We start from the raw sequence: 9,150 nt of genomic DNA, 5'->3' as shown, positions 1-9,150 counted from the left end.
GTTCATTTCATATGTAAACATAAACTACATCACAAAAAGGAAAAAGGGAAGTTCTTTTCCCACAAATTCAGGAACTTGTAATTAACAGTCTGGTTGTTTTTCAGTCCGAAAACTCTGGTGAGGCATAGAAAATGCTTTTGTTTGCTGTATCAGGGCTCAGACCTATAATCCACTGACATGTATAACATTGTTTTTATTAATTTTAAAATCCATATTTTATGGGTGTTGTCATCAGTGTCAGCTACGCATTTTCTACATCTGGGCCTCATTCTCCTTCCACGTTCAATGGTGTGAATCAGAGTAACTTCAGTGAAGTAAATTGAGTAACACCAGTGTAAAACAAATGGACAAAGAGAATCCGACCTACAAATTGTATAAAGTTCAATATTGACCCTGGTCATATATTTTATTGCCTGTATTATTTCTGGGATTGCGTTAGGGGCAGGAAGTATGTCATTGTAATCCTCAGTGAGCATATTGAGGTTTATAAGTTTGCAATACGGCTAAATTTCCTTTCCATTTTTTTCCAGCTCAAAGGAAGGTAATGTTTGATAAAAACTGGAGAATTCATCTCCAGTTCCTTTTAACTTTCCCCTTATGTCTCTGAACACGCATCGTTACAATTCTCTTATTCCTTTGCTACTTTAATTTTATGTTGTTATGCTAGCTTTGTTATACTACTAATATTAACATTGCTTAGCATAATATATATGTTTTTTCTGTTTGTCCATTAGTCAAAATTTACAGGGTTAGACATTCTCTGAAAGATCTGACTATATATTTCATTAAACAGACATTATCCGTTTGTGTTTCTGTACTAGTTTCTTTAATTTCTTCTCTAGATTTTTGACTGGCTTGAATCCTGAGTTTCCTGTTCACGATTTATATTCAGTTCCTCAGGCTCATCTTCAAGGCATTCAATAAAATTCATTTTCAGCCCACGGAATTTTCATGTACATAAATTATTCTAACTTACTTTTTAAGTGTAAATTAAATGCATGATATTTTATTACTTGAGTATTAATGAGACTTCACGCCTTCTAGCATGCTAACCTCCCTTATCCCATCATGCTATACCTGGAAGATTCTCCCTGTCCTCATTTGCCATGTGCCCTTTTTTTCTTCAAATCCCTCCTTAAAACTTCTCTCTTCAATTATTCCCTCCTTCCTTTCATTCCTCTTTAATAATCCACAGAATCTCCTTCTCCTGGACCATAATCTTGTATTTTGTCTTGTATATATTTGGCTCATTTTATCAAAATTATGTAAGCTCGTTTGGTCCAGCAGTATTGTTTATGGCTCATGTGGTATTGGGAACTATATCTTTAAGTGGGTTATGTTCCAAGACAGGGCATCTAGATGAGGGGTGCTGAAGAAGCCCCAGTTCTGTTATGCAGAGGCAGTTGAAACTGCATCACTGAACAAAGAGGATCCTTTCAAGCAGCTTGTGCCCAGAGTGATTACTCAACACTACTGCTCTGATCCTGCAATCTGGTGCACATTGACAGAGAATGACACCTGCGCAAAGCCATGTTGATTATAGCTGAGCAACATCCATGTTTATGGTGCTATACCAATGTATTTAAAAATAATAATTCATAACCTTCTCTGTGTATATTGTTAGAGAGTAATGAAATCTCCAGCATAATTGGTCCATCATCCAATAGATGTATACAAGCCCTTTGCTTCACTTGTATGTTTAATGATTTAGGCTTAGATCCGCAAAGGTACTTGTGTGCCTAGGTCCCAATTTTAGGCACTATTGTGAGCCATAAAACCCCTGTTCAGCATTTACCTAACCCTGTAGGTGCCTAAACTCACTTGGCACCTAAATTTGGCCCTAGTCACCTAAGTTTCTGCATGTTGGCATGCACACTGTTGCCTCACTCTAGATACCTGTCTCCTATCTAAGCCCCAGTGCAATCCATGAACTGAGGTGCTCCTCCACCTATTTTCCCAATCTCACCCACAGGGCCCGATCTGATAGGCATGCTCAGAGGCTGCCTATCAGATCGGGTCCCATTCAAAATAATAGTGATGCCAGTGTCTATGTTATAACTTTAAGCCCGGTGGTGAGAGCACTCATTTGGGACGTGGGAAACCCAAATGCAGTTTCCTCCTCTACCTCCTCGGAGGCCTGTCTTGGTTGATGTAGAAGAAAAGGCCACCCGCATTAGACATGCACAGCATTGTCCCCCCCCTCTGCAATCCGGTGGAAGCCCCTTTGCCTAAGCTCCATAAAGCTTTGGAATGTAACCATGACAGGAGGGGCCAGCTGTTCTCTGCAGCATTATACCTGCTGAAAATCTAGATTTTTGTGTGAAAATCTGATCAAGAGTCAGTACTGCTTGAAGCAGTATTAACTTCCACTGAACTTTCTCTTTTGTTGCTGCTAATGACTACAGGGGGAATCTATCCAGGAAAGAGAGGAGTCAGAGAAGCAGCAATGAAAGCATGCAGTTCTCTTCATACAGAATCTAAAGATGATGGAGATGGGGCTTCACCTATGGGCTAACTACTTCTACTGAAGAGAAGATCTGACAGAAATATTAGATCAATTGAAGTCAATGGCAAACTCCCATTGACTGCAGTAGAGCTGGGATTTAACACCTCATGGCGTTTCCTAGGCCTATTGTTACCTTCTGCAGATATTTCCATGGTGGGGTACAACGTAGCCCTTAGAAATTATGGAGTGATCAACACAGGAATGAGTATGGTGAGATTTTAGAAATAACAAAAAAAGGAGTCCCATAGATGCAAGTATTGTTACATGTCATCTAATTTGCTACGCCACCCTGTTGAATCAAACCATTTTACACTCTGTTTAGTTACTCTGTCCATTTCTATTTATTGTTGAGACCACAATTGCATTGAAAATCCTGTGGTTATAAATACAATATATGGGAAGATCGGTACCATATTAAATATATCAAAACTGAGGACATAGAAATGAGGACATGTATGTTAATAAATATGATCTGAGATGAGATCTTGGCCCCACTGAAGATCACAAAACTCCTGTTCACTTCAGTGGGGTCAGGATTTCCCCCATTACCTGTGTTGTAATAGTTACGGATCTCCTTCAGAATCTGTATCTGTATTTTCATGAACAAATTGTTTATAACTTTTATATTAAATGTTGTTTTACATATGCACCTAACTTTAGCATTATTAAATGAACTCTTCCTTAGATGCAAGGTGAGTCTTGTGTAGAAATTTTATTCCATAATTTTTTCCCTCCCCCCAGATACTATACATCTTGCCTTTCAGTGGGGGAATTGAGAACTTGTATATTCCAGGACCCACTGTTTGCAGAACTTGGGGCCACTGTGATGATGTATGTGAGTTAAGAATACTCAAGATGCAGGACTGGATCCTAGATTTTGTTCCACTACTTTGTGCAAGTTTAGGGAGTTGTTCTTCCATGACAATGTATTCAGAGTGGCAGCCACAGTGAAGGCAGAGAGAAAAATAATCAAACAGCTATATATACTTACTTAATTTTGCAGCTTTTTTTTTCAAATTCTTGGAAGTGAGAATTGGACTTACCGGCAGAACCCAATAATAAGGGTTGATCATTTACAATACATCTATGCTACCCGCCGCATTGGCGGGTAGTGATCAATCTATCGGGGATTGATTTATTGCGTCTAGTGTAGAGGCAATAAATTGATCCCTGATCGCTCTGCCGTCGACTCCTGTACTCCACCACGGCAAGAGGCGGAAGCGGAGTCGACGGGGGAGCAGTGGCAGTCGACCCCGCACTCTGAGGATGTGAGGTAAGTTGACCTAAGATATGTCAACTTCAGCTATGCTATTCTCGTAGCTGAAGTTGCGTATCTTAGGTCGATCTCACCCCCTAGTGTAAACTAGGCCTAAGTTGAACCTAGTAGACATAATGGATGATGAAACAATGACTTGTATTCTTTTCTTTTGCAAGCCTCTGAAAAAGTCCTGATTTATACAGAACAGAAGAGTATGAATCTATGTAAATCATCCTATGTAAAAAGAAAAGGAATACTTGTGGCACCTTAGAGACTAACCAATTTATTTGAGCATAAGCTTTCGTGAGCTACAGCTCACTTCATCGGATTCACGGAAGCTTATGCTCAAATAAATTGGTTAGTCTCTAAGGTGCCACAAGTACTCCTTTTTGCAGACACAGACTAACACGGCTGCTACTCTGAAGCCCATCCTATGTAAGTTGTTGGGCATTCTGTAACACTCCATAATAGTATCCCTATATCTTAAGCTCATAAGGCACAATATGATTACACATGGCTTGTGACTGAGGCTATATTTAGGCCTGCCATTGCCGTGTTCACTTTGTCAAATAACTTTGAATTTAGACCTGGTATAGCTTTCAAAATTGAATGCGCTAGCTATCTAGTTCCATCTGTCCTCTGAAATCCCTGAGATTCTTAAACATTGGTGTCTAAACTTGTTCTCTAGGCCTTTATATATGTTGCAACCTTAACATTTTTAATATAGCATTTTGTATAGAACTTCAAAAATATTGAACAATTTAGTTAAAGAACAAGAAGGTAGGAGCTGAAACAAATGACTCCACTTTCATTACTGGATCCAGTTATTATTATAGCACCTAGGAGTTCTAGTCAAGTCATGAACTAGAACCTCATTGTGCGAGATGCTGGATAGCCACAGAATAAGAAGACAGTCCCTACCCCAAAGAGCAAACCAGTTAAAAATTACCTACTTGTCTCTCACAATAATAAATAAATAAATAAAATAAAAACAACCTCTGTAGAATTTCTTTTGATGACTTTATCCACGTATTCCACTACTATTAGCTTCTTCTCTGAGGGAAAAATTTAGCTCTGATGTTTGCAGACCCAAGCCTTGGAGTCATGCCTCCTGCCATCTTGAACAGTTTTCTCATATCTGCCCCAACTCCCCACACCAATCGCACCTGAAATTATCCTTTCCCTTGCCTATCGCCATTAATTTTTCTCTTTGTGTGCTATCAGACTTAACTATGTGACTGCATCACTTGATATAGTGAAGTAGTTTTACGATACATTCTATATAAAAGATACTCCACAAAATACAGTTATGTTGTATAGCTTTTGGGCACTTGACTTTGTCTTTTAGTTCTTTCTTTCTCACTGGGTGAATGTGAAATTTTGTCAGTAGTATTTGTTGTTTAGTATTTGTTTATTAAAATTAATTAGAGAATATCAATCTCTTAAAGAATGACAATGAGTAGGTGACAATTGAAAATTTCTTTATTTTGACACCTTTGTAATACTTTACTAGTGGCATTACAAACTCCCTAACTGTAGGACTGAAGAACTACTATACAAACATGTTACTTTTTGGGTAACCAGTGGATAATAGAGGACTTTTTCTTTCCAACTAGTTATTCACTTGCATACTTGCAAGTAAGTTGATAGCCTGCATAAGAAAGTAAAGAATGGCAGACTGATTACTTTATGGTTATTTTGCAAAACTGATGAGACAGCAAATGATATGCAATCCTATTACAAAGACTAAGCACAGCTTCCCCACTGCCTTAAAAAAAATCCTTACATTCCTTGCATTGGGATTGGGTGATATGATTCTACAGTTCAGGGAGACTGGAAATTACAGAACATCTGCAATGAAATTGGTTTTTTGTGGAAAACTGATGAATCACTTACTGCCAATGACTGGAAGGAAAAGTACTTGTTTATGCCCTTATGTAATGAATTTTTATGAGGTGAAGTTTGCTGTTTATAAAAAATACACTTTAAGCTGCCGCTGATGTACAATAATAGAATTCAGAATAATGCATCACTGCAAATACAGTCACTAGTAGAATAATGTCTGCTTACAAAACACCAAAACAGTGCTATTACTTCTGCAATGGAATTAAAAATTTTCATCCAGCCTCTCATATTCTTATAAGAGAAAAAGTATTAATAGGGACATAGTCCACATTTGTCAGAGCCACTTACATACCTTCAAATATGACAAATTCTTTCATATTGTCTTTTGAACCCCAAAATGTTTTCTTCTGCTCCAAGAAGTAGGGCTGATATATACTGTCAGAGAAAAATTACTCCTAAGCAGTTATTCAAAAACAAACTAAAGGCAATGGCTCCCTGTAATCTCAGGCATCTAAGTACAAGTAACTATTTATATAACACTCACCACTACATATCAGTTGGCTATGTTTGTGTGTAACGTGTATTGAAATTTAAAAGACTTTTGCTTTCTTAGATTAATGTAGCTACATAAAAATTGTTCTATGGATGGTTATAGAAAATAATTTCATTTCTTTTGAAGGCTATACAATTTCTTTGAATGAGAGCTGACATCAGTTAATGTTTTTGCTTAGTTTAGGGGGCAACGGAAAGAGACATTCCATTAAGTGATCAAATTAACCTTCTAAAACTAACAGTTGGGACTAATTAGTAACCTCAAATATGCTCAAAAGCAGCATTCTTTGCCTTACAAGGTAGGTTGTGAACGTTTTAATACGAACCCTCATTTGGTAACAGTCAGTGGCAGTAGTAGTAGCTGTATTGTGAAAACTCCTACGGGTAATTTTGGGGGGGAATTAAGATTGTGAGAATGTTTTGCTAATTTTGAGAAGCTAGGTGAAAAATTTTTTTCACAGTATAATTTTTGAGTTTTGGTTATGGTTGATACCAATTTTAAAAATGTTTTGTAGTAGAACAGCACGCAGCTGGAATGCTTCAATAAAAGATTGCATCTTTTGGAATTACAAATTGCATTTGCCCACAGGACCCCACCAAATATTTCCTGGAGAACTTATAGGCAGTAATCAGGAAAAACACTAAGGGTGAGATCCACAAAGGGGGACTTAGGTGCTGTGATAGCATTGAAATGTCTAACTTTTAAGTGCCTAGAAAATCCTGGGAAATTCGTGATCCACAATGCCAAGTTAGGCACCAAGGCTACTTATATAATGAATGGGGAGAGATAAGTACCTTAGAATCTGATCAATAAAATCAGCACACTAGGCACAAAGCCATCTAAGCTAGACTCTGGGAGATACCAATGAGAGAGGTATGCACTAAGCCTTGCCCCTATCATGGAGATAGCCTCCTAAACCCAGGCTGCAGGGAGGCACCTACTTCTCCTTGTGATCCACAAATGGGAACCTGGTGCCTGGACTGAGGCAGCTTATGCATGTAAACCACTTCTTGCAGGAATTGCTTATGCCCCTGTCTCTTAAACCAAAACAGCCAGAGGAGGAGCTGTTGCTGCCACGACTGCCCTTATAACTTTTAGCTCCATGGTTAGAGAACTTGCCTGGAATGTGAGAGACCCAGTTTCAACTCCTGCCACTTTCTGCCAGAGGGGGAGCAAGGATTTGAAATGGGGTCACTTACTTCTCAGGACAGTGCTCTAACTGCTGAGCTATGGCATATTCTGACTGGGGGGAGCCCTCAATCTTTCCTGTTGAAGCTGTTCTGCTGTGCTCTACCCACTATCCTACAGGATCGTTCTCTTTCTTTCTCTCGCTGGTCTAATAACTGTTTAAATATTTATTCCCAGTGGAACAGTAGGAGGTAGGTAAGGGGAGATAGACCCTGGATTTGCGCCCTGCCCCCGCTCCAATCACTCTTTCAACTATTTATCTACAATGGAACAACTTCAACAGGAGAGACTGAGGGACCCTCACATCAGAATAAGGCATAGTTCAGTGGCTCCTCGCTTGAGAGACAGAAGATGGGAGATTCCTGTTCAAATCTTTTTCTACTCCTCTGGGAGAAAAGAGGAATTTGAAACAGTGTCTCCTACATACCAGACAAGTGCTCTAACCACTGCTTCCTCTTCCAGCTGGATTTTGGATGGAACCCAATCTGGTAGACATGCTCAGTAGACATCTACTGGATCAGGCCCCGCATGCAACATAGGTGACCGAATAGCTATCTTGCCCTGGTTCAAGAGTTGTTTTAGGGATTGAAGCAGGAAATAGGCATCTGGACACCTAGACTGGAGAGTAGTGTGCTTGCCGCAGGGTCTAAAGCCTAGCTGTCTAGACAGCAGAATGTTATTTGCTGAGTGAGTTTAGGTGCCTACAGGGTTAGGTGGTAGCCAAGCAGGAGTTTCATGGATGACAGTGGTATGATGCAAAGGGACTTAGGTGCCTAACTCCAGAGTTTAGCTGCCTAAATTTCATCATGCATCATACCTTAACAACTAATACATTTTGCATTTTTTAAAAAAGAAGCCCTGCAACAACTTACTTATACTCCAAACATTGCTGCCTAGGTTGAAACCTTCAAGTACTGTGTTCTTTATAGCTCTTCCCTCTCTGGCCTGGCATCTCTACTAGTTTGACATTTATTGCTAGTATGTCAGAGTTTCTTAAAAAGGTATTTATAAATAGTTCTATGAATATGTCATAATGCTGTCAAAATATGTGGCTTAAAACTTGAATTATGATTAAGGTTTGTAGGGTGGTTTAACAGTTAGCATGGCAGTTCCACAAGGAATCAAAATTCTTTTTTCCCCAGGTTAGCAGGGAACAGGAGATGAAGTTATTTCAAAGGAGCAAGGTAAACTGACTGCAAAGGCAGCAGTATCCAGCCCTGTTGTGAGAAAAGAGTGATGCACAAGTGGTTGGGTGGGTGAAGAGGCATGGGTGTCACAGAATCTCAGTCTCTCTCAGAAGTATGGGTAGGAAGAAAGCACCACGTATACAGTGTTCTGTAATTGTGGAATGTTTGTTTCTCTGTACGTTGGATAGTAATTGCTAGAGAGAATCTTTAGCAATCTGAATATGGGAATTTACAAGAACCCAGCAAGCTAAAGGGAAGGTCAGCAGAAGTTAGTGCTACTTGAACGCTTGAGATAAATGTTAAGTTACAATTTCAGATTACTGGCTTGATAGTGTTCCTTTAAAGGAAAACATCCTTTTGGCTTTGGGATGGGTGTATCTACCTGCACTGGCCGCACAAGGGTTAACTGTGTATTGCAGGCTGAGGAAACCACACCCCTCCATCTCTGCTGGGCATTCTCAGTCTGGAGAAAGGGTATAAAGGGAAGCAGCCGACCTGAGGACAGATGCATATTGTGAGCTCCCTCCACAGACCTGCTGGAGCCTCAGTTCACAGAGGACAGTCATGCCAAATCCCAGGTGGATACCAGCCAGCCAGTGTGACCTGGGAAGGG

The sequence above is a fragment of the Eretmochelys imbricata genome, chromosome 2 (genome assembly GCF_965152235.1).
Source record: "Eretmochelys imbricata isolate rEreImb1 chromosome 2, rEreImb1.hap1, whole genome shotgun sequence".
NCBI lineage: Eukaryota > Metazoa > Chordata > Testudines > Cheloniidae > Eretmochelys > Eretmochelys imbricata.
Note: the sequence above shows the minus strand (reverse complement) of the source record.